This window comes from Saccopteryx leptura, chromosome 10 (genome assembly GCF_036850995.1).
Source record: "Saccopteryx leptura isolate mSacLep1 chromosome 10, mSacLep1_pri_phased_curated, whole genome shotgun sequence".
In the NCBI taxonomy this organism is placed as follows: Eukaryota; Metazoa; Chordata; class Mammalia; order Chiroptera; family Emballonuridae; genus Saccopteryx; species Saccopteryx leptura.
This window is the reverse complement of record NC_089512.1, coordinates 43,520,438-43,528,713: the sequence shown is the minus strand read 5'-3', so window position 1 is coordinate 43,528,713 and position 8,276 is coordinate 43,520,438. Positions and strand designations below refer to the sequence as shown.

General features: G+C 45.8%; 1 non-coding gene across 1 annotated transcript; it reads right to left on the bottom strand.

Moving 5' to 3' along the window:
- Positions 1–1,281: 1,281 nt before the first annotated feature.
- Positions 1,282–1,388, bottom strand: LOC136382647 (U6 spliceosomal RNA). The gene has a single exon (XR_010747273.1). It is a non-coding gene; the product is annotated as a U6 spliceosomal RNA (small nuclear RNA).
- Between the last annotated feature and the right edge of the window lie 6,888 nt (positions 1,389–8,276).

Genomic DNA, 8,276 nt, shown 5'->3' with positions numbered 1-8,276 from the left:
GTCTGGTTTGGGGAAATGTTAGGACTTCTGAACATGGTCCCTCAGGTCTCCACAAAACCTTAGGCTTTTTTTTTTTTTTTTTTTTTTTTAAATGAATTTTTATTAATGGTAATGGGATGACATTAATAAATCAGGGTACATATATTCAAAGAAAACATGTCTAGGTTATTTTGTCATTAGATTATGTTGCATACCCCTCGCCCAAAGTCAGATTGTCCTTCGCCATCCTCTATCTAGTTCTCTGTGCCCCTCCCCCTCCCCCTAACTCTCCCCCTGTCCTCCCCCACCCCTGGTAACCACCACACTCTTGTCCATGTCTCTTAGTCTCATTTTTATGTTCCACCAATATATGGAATCATGTAGTTCTTGGTTTTTTCTGATTTACTTATTTCACTCCTTATAATGTTATCAAGATCCCACCATTTTGCTGTAAATGATCTGATGTCATCATTTCTTATGGCTGAGTAGTATTCCATAGTGTATATGTGCCACATCTTCTTTATCCAGTCTTCTATTGAAGGGCTTTTTGGTTGTTTCCATGTCTTGGCCACTGTGAACAGTGCTGCAATGAACATGGGGCTACATGTGTCTTCACGTATCAATGTTTCTGAGGTTTTGGGGTATATACCCAGTAGAGGGATTGCTGGGTCATAAGGTAGTTCTATTTGCAGTTTTTTGAGGAACCACCATACTTTCCTCCATAATGGTTGTACTACTTTACAGTCCCACCAACAGTGAATGAGGGTTCCTTTTTCTCCACAGCCTTTCCAACATTTGCTATTACCCGTCTTGTTGATAATGGCTAATCTAACAGGGGTGAGGTGGTATCTCATTGTAGTTTTGATTTGCATTTCCCTAATAACTAATGAAGCTGAGCATCTTTTCATATATCTGTTGGCCATTTGTATCTCTTCCTGGGAGAAGTGTCTATTCATGTCCTCTTCCCATTTTTTTATTGGATTGTTTGTTTGTTTGTTGTTGAGTTTTATGAGTTCTTTGTAAATTTTGGATATTAGGCCCTTATCTGAGCTGTTGTTTGAAAATATCATTTCCCATTTAGTTGGCTGTCTGTTTATTTTTATATCAGTTTCTCTTGCTGAGCAAAAACTTTTTATTCTGATGTAGTCCCATTCATTTATCTTTGCCTTCACTTCTCTTGCCATTGGAGTCAAGTTCATAAAATGTTCTTTAAAACCCAGGTCCATGAGTTTAGTACCTATGTCTTCTTCTATGTACTTTATTGTTTCAGGTCTTATATTTAGGTCTTTGATCCATTTTGAAAAAAATATGGAACGCTTCACGAATTTGCGTGTCATCCTTGCGCAGGGGCCATGCCAATCTTCTCTGTATCGTTCCAATTTTAGTATATGTGCTGCCGAAGCGAGCACACCTTAGGCTTTTCAAAGTATTCTCAAAAGCATTGACTCATTTGATCTTCATAGCTTGGGAGCTACCTGGAAGGGTATGTAGGTCTCTTTGGACAAACAGTGTGCTTGTGGTCCAGAAAGAGGGGAAGCCAGTTGTGTGTAGTCACCTGATAAGCAAGTAATCCAAGACTTCTTTCTTTGTAGCGACTCTTCCCTGTGCCACTTGATCAACCAATTAACATACAATAAGGCTCTCCAGCTTGCCACAGGCCCCACCATACCCTAGTGTTTGCCACCAGACTTGCATTCCTCATTTATGTTATCTGCCTGGTCTTTGAAGATACTTTATAGTAGCCCCTGCCCAGCATACAGCTTGTGCCCAGATTTGTCCTGGGTATTGTGTAGGGTACAAAGAAATGTGGAGTGTTTTCTGTCCCCAAGGAGTTGACAAACAGACATGTCCTCTGAGAGAGCAGCACATAATGTTGGGTACACTATTAGGAAGCCATGTAATGTCAGGCCTGAGAATGCTGACCTGGGCCTGAGCTGGGCCTCTATGGGGTTGGGGTTAGCCTACACCAGCAAATGTGGGGAGGAAAGATGGGGTTAAGGTTTCCCAGGATGGAGAGAAGATCTTTTTGCATAGAATGGAAAGAAGTTTGGAGGTTACATGGCTTTGAATCCATCCATGCCACAAATGTTTTCTGGGAATCTATTATATATCAGATACCTACTAGGCACTCTACATACCTTACCTAATTTCATCCACACTACAGCCATGGAGGTAGATATTCCCCCTACTTCACAGATAAGCAAGTATGAGTATACAGATGAAGTATAGAAGTTAAGTGATTCACTGAAGCCCAGTCTGGCTCCAAATCCCATGCTTTTCCTCTACAGAGAGGCTTCTAGGGGTGGGTGAGATTTGGGTATGTATGAGGGCGAATGCGGAGGTAAGCTGTAGGAGGCATTAGAGGTGGTAGGAACTGCCTGAGTAAAGTCAGGGAGGTTGGGCCAAGTTGAGTGTGCCTGGCAGTCAGCGAGGTGAAAGGTGAACTGATGTAGGACTGCCTGGTTGGGACCCCAATACCTTCATCAAGGGCCTTGTTTGGCCCACTTGAGGGCCCAGCTCTCTGATCTGCCTATCTCCCTCAGAAAGCTAACCTCTTCTCCAGTCGGTCCCCTCTACAGGTTTTCTGCTACTGCCAGGATCTCCTCTGGTTTCCCACATTTACAGTTATTGATCCATCAACCTGAATGTTATCCCTTATCCTCTCCATCTATCCAAATCCTGTCTATTCCTTTGTGGCCCACAAGAAATTTCAGCTCCTCCAGGAAATCCGCTCTGACCTTTAATATAATCTCTCCTCTGAATTCCAGTTGTTCTGGTTCTTAGCCTAGGGTACCTGTGCCCTTCAAAAGTCTGTCTCATCTCCCCAGTTTATAAACTCCCCATGTTCTGGCAGGAGCCACAACTCTGACCCACTCCCTTCTTGCCCCAAAGCCTCATGGGCAGTGATAGACCATTGTTAAAGGATTTGCTGCAGGCTGGGCAAGAGGCCAAGCACTTCGCACAGATTTCCTTGTTTCATCCTCAGTAAGCCTTGGATCCTGACTAGCCCTGAGTGTAGAGATCACTTGAACTAGGTCGCTACTCCCAGGAACCCACCATACAGGAGTGAAGGCAAGCTACTGTGGTCCTGGAGAGGCGACTGGCTCTTTGCAGATGCCTTATAGCACAGTCCCTTTTATTTTTCTGCTTTTTCCTTTATATGCTGGTGTGATGTGTGTGTTCCCCCCAAACCCATCTCTATATTTAATCAATTTCTATTTAGAAAGTAAGTCCGTGTGGCTACAGTTTGAGACAGTACCTACCTCTTGGGGTAAAAATAAGCCCATTTGGGGTGATGATGAGGGAGGGTATTGGGGGGCTCCTTCAACAACTGCAGCCGCCACAGTTCAGATGTGTAGCCCCAGGGAAGCCCCGAGGCCCCCATCCTCCGAACCAGGCAGGATGAACCGGGCTGGAGGCAGTCAGCAGAACAGGAATGCGGCCTCTGGCCAGCTCCTGACAGGGCATCTCTGGGAGGCCCCCAGCTTCTCCAGGCCGCAGCTCTGCCGGGGAAGCTGGGGATTAGAAGCCTAATTCCGCCGAGAAATCCTGTTTTTCTTAGCCTCACACAGATTGCTCTTTAGGAAAGGCCCCTCATCTAATTAGCCTGAGTCAACAGCTCCATTTATTTGGACACGTGATGTTATGAAATGGGCTGCTGCTGGTGTGTTTTTATACTGCATATCTGGGCTGCCCCTCCAGGATGGCACCGGGAGGGAGGCTCTCGGGCCACCAGGCTGGGGTGAGAGCCCAGCGCGAGAGGGGCTCCAGCCGGAAGGGTGGCCACAGGTTTGCTAGCCGGGCGGGAACTGCGCACTCTCAGGTTTCATAACAAGAAAGTGACCCACAGAGTGTCCACATATCCAGCTTCCTCTCCTGTTGGTGTTTTTGAACCAAAATAAAGAAGGGATTAGGGGCCCTTTGCCTGAAACTCCTTCCTCTATCCCCAGTCAGAATCAAAAGGAACTTACAAGAGGCTTTTGATGTGACAGGTCCTTTACCACATGCGTAAATACCCAGGACTTTTTGAGGAAAAAAATGAACAACAGTAGTTACTATTTTTAAGCATTCACTATGTGCAATGTGCTAAGCACGTTACAGAACAAGTCACCTGAGCATGCATGACGCACACACGTGCACACACATTCGCAGAATGCTTCTGTCTTCTCTCACGCTGTTACCCTTACCCGCCTCTCTCACATTCACTCTCCTCCCACTCTCTTCCCTCCCCGACCTTTGGTGTTTATCCTTCCAGATTCTTTTCTGTGCGTGTGTTTACATATACAGCATATGTTATTTCTAACTGTAAAAACAACCTTTCAAGGAAAGGACCATTATACCCATTTCACAGATGAGAAAACTGAAGTGAAGAGAGGCTAAGCAGCCTGCCCAAGGTCACACAGCTGAAGGAGGGAGCAGGGCTGGGTTTCAGATCTAGGTCTGTATGACGCCAGAGTTGGACAGGAAGATCATTCTCCTCCGGCACTGCCCTGACCCCCAGCAGGGCAGACCTCGGTCTCAGTGAATTGTAGAAAGCTTCTCACCTGGTATCCACGTTGCCGCCCCTTCTCCGTGCTGTTATTATTTTTGCCAAATGGGTCAGTCAAGGTGGTCATTCAACACATCATGCTGCTTGGAAGTCACCCTGAGCAAATGGTGCAGGCACTCTGCTTTGCTGCCTCCTTCCTGTCCCCTGATCTGGAATTGCTGCCAACCTAACTGTCTTACCCCAACCATTTTCCACTTTGTGCACACAGAGTCCAAAGGAAATAAGTACCAGCGAGGGTGGCCTTGCCTTCCTCTCCCTAGAATGTCGTTGATCAGCTCGCGCGTCCCTAGACCACAGAGCATTTGGAGCCGAGTGTTCACCCCTGTGTGGCCAAATAGAACATTGTGTGAACAGCAGCAATTCAGGGTTCAGGGCACTCCCCACATGTGGGGAGTCTGGGAAAGCAGCTGGTTGGTACCCTCTTGCCTGGAAGATAAACCGAGTGGAAGGAACAAGCTCCTCGATGTTTTTCTCTTTATAATGGGGGGTTCTTGTCCAGGAATTGCTGTATGTTTAAGATACTGAAACCACAGCTCACAATTGATGCAGACTTGGAGAGGCAGGAATCAAAGAGATACTACTTGACAGATTGAAAAAACGGAATTCCTTCCTGTAAATTGCTAGATTCACTTGCTGATTCTAGTAAGTGATTTTTAGCGTCCCTTGAATTTTTCTATATAGACAATCATATCATGTACAAGTAGAATAGTTTTATTTCTTATCAAATAGAAAAAAACAAAACCAAATTCTAGTGCTGGGCCTGGAAGTTTCTTTATAAAGGTAAGGAGCCTTTTTTTTCTATTGAACTTTCAAACTTTTCTGACCCTGTACTTTGTGCTCTGTAGTTTATCAGGGACACTGGGGCCAGGAGTATAGCATGACTAAAGTTACTGGGACAAAGCTGGAGGCAGGTCAGCCCTCCACAGGGGAGTCCCAAGGGTCTGCAGGCAGCCACCACCACCAAGAACTTCTAAGGCCAAGAAAGGGAAGCCTCAAAACCAAACATCCCTGCACGGTCCCAGGCAAATGTGTTCCTCATCAAGGCAGATACAAACAAAGTTTATTAAAAAGCCTTCTAAAGGACATTCCAAATCACCAGCAGGCCTCTGTGAGGCCACTGTCCATTCTCCTGCGGACTCATTCCAGCCTCGTTGGGGCTTTTCAAACACCGAGTCACCAATGTGTCCAGAAAGGAAAATAAACAGGGGGCTCCAGTGGGCGGCCCTGTGGCTCAGAGTGACTTGGCTCTCAGTGCAGGCTTGCACTTTCTGACACCACAGCCAGTGGGGTTGATAGGCGTGACCTGGGAATCGAATACAAACAGGGCAGCAAGGCTTCTTGGACTGTGTGGTGAGCGCCCCCCTACTCCCAACCCCATGTCTTAATAGCAGCCCACCAGGCAGAGGAAGGGCCCCTGTGGTTGCCAACGTGGTGGCTTGGTACAGTGGAGTGGGCTCTGGACTAGGAAAGTCATGAACCTTTTGCATTCTGGGAGAAAAGGAGACTTCTGCCTCTAAGTAACTGGAAGTTCCCTCATCTGGGAAATTAGTGATTTTCCCAGTAGATGGGAGGGGGGTTATTCTCTTTATGGTAGGCACTAGAGGACTCAGAGCTGGTCCACGTGTTTCCCAAAGCATGTTGGAGTACTCCATGGAACCCCAGGGTCCTGTGAAGGGAACATAGTTTAACATCCCCTTCCTAGCATTTAAGCTAAGACTCTATGATTTTAAAATAATTTGAATACACAAGTGAACCAATAAGCAAATTGTGAGTCACAGTATATTGTAGTACAAGGGACAGGGGAGTCAGACAGGCCTGAGTTGCTACCACCTACTTGTGTCACTGTGGGCAACTTTATTGCTTAAACTCCCAGAACCTCATGAAGAGGGCATCATAGTAGCTGCCTCATGACATTGATGTAAGCATCTGTGCTAGAGTCTAAACCAGTGATTTTCACCCTTTTTCATTTTATGGCATATATATATATATATATATATTAATTACTAAAATTCTGTGGCACAACAAAAAAATGTATTTTTTGCCAATTTGACAAAAGTGAGTATAGTTTTGATTCATTTATATTGGATGGCTATTGTCATGTTGGCTGTTACTTTTTTATTTGACAGTCTAAGGGAAAAGAGGTCAGTGTCCCTCACTAAATAGTTAGGTATTGCATGTTTAGAAAATTCTTGTGGCACACCGGTTAAAAATTACTGGTCTAAACCATCAGGAAAGAGTCTGATACGTAGGTGGTAATTAATAAGTGGTAGCTATTGTTATTTTTATTTGTTGGGCATAGCCTATGGCCCTAGTACTGTTAACATTTCGGAGAGACAAGGGACTACCCAGGGAGAAAAGGAGAGGAGGAGAGAGAGAGAGAGAGCCATGAGAGGTAGGAGGAACTTTGCTGCTAATAAAAATTACACTTGTAATGATTTAGTAAGAGCTCTCTGTGAGTGGCTACTATATATGGAGATTGTAGTAAGTCCTGCCTGTGACAATCCCACACTGCAGGTTACTGTGTTCCTTTCCTAACAGGGACAGGAAGAAATTGAAGCTCAGAAAGTGATGGCCCAAATCCCAAGGCCTGTGCTGTAGATCGAATATTTGTGCCCCTCACTCCCCAATTTGTATGTTGCAAACAATGCACAGTGTGATGGAATTCGGAGGTGGGGTCTTTGGGAAGTATTAGGTCATGAGGGCAGAGGCTTTATGGATGGAGTTAGTGCCCTTACAAAAGAGGACTAAGAGAGCTCCCTCACACCTTCCGCCATGTGAGGACACAGCGAGAAGGTACAAGCTATGAATGAGGAAGTGGGTTCTCACTAGGCACCAAATCAGTTAGTGTCTTGATTTTGGATTTCCCAGTTTCCAGAATTGTGAGAAGTAAATGATTGCTGTTGTTAAGCTTCCCAGTGTATGGTATTTTGCTATAGCAGCCTGAGTTGACTAATCCTGTAAGAGAAGGAACTGGGACTCAGTCCATCTGATACCAAAGTCTGGACTCTTGGCCCCCAAGGGCCACAGATCCTCAGTTCTGAAGTGAAGAGAGCCCTCCTCCTAAGTCAAAGGAAGTCATGGTCTTGAAACCCAGGAGCCCAATCAGAGCCGCCAATTGCGATGCTTGGAAAACCCTTCCTGTCGTGGTGTTGTGTGTAAGGCCAGGGAATGATTTCACTAGTTTTGGCAATCCCAGCTTTCCTTGTTCTAAATTAGGGATTCTCAACCCTGGTTGTACATGAACATCATCTGGAGAACTTTGGAAAGTTCATAACACATAGGTTACCCAGACCAATTACAGGGTCTCTGGGTGGGGCTGGGCATCAGTGTCCTGTTAAGCTCGCTATGATTCCAAAGAGCATCCAGGCCTGAGATCCTGTCCCAAGGGACACTGCTGGTTTTGGAGCTCTCTTTCCCTTCCGCTGAGGGGGCCATGGGTAGGGACTGGGACCTGAGGAGGCTTTGAGGCAGAGATGGGGCACGGGTAGGGAGGCAGTAAAAGGTCAGAGATCAAAGGCTGAGAAAGAATATGTGGATGTGCACACTAAGGTTCAGACAGGTTAAGTAAGTGGATTCAGAGTCTACACAAGGCAAGTGGCAGAGCTGGAAATTACACCATTGCAGTGGTGGCAAAATGACTGGAATCTCTTGTTACTGGGGAGACCCCAAGGGTAGCTCAGTTGTAGAGATCCCCAAGACCTAGTTTTACATCCTACTTTCTTCTCAGTCCACCCTTTGTGCCCAAGCA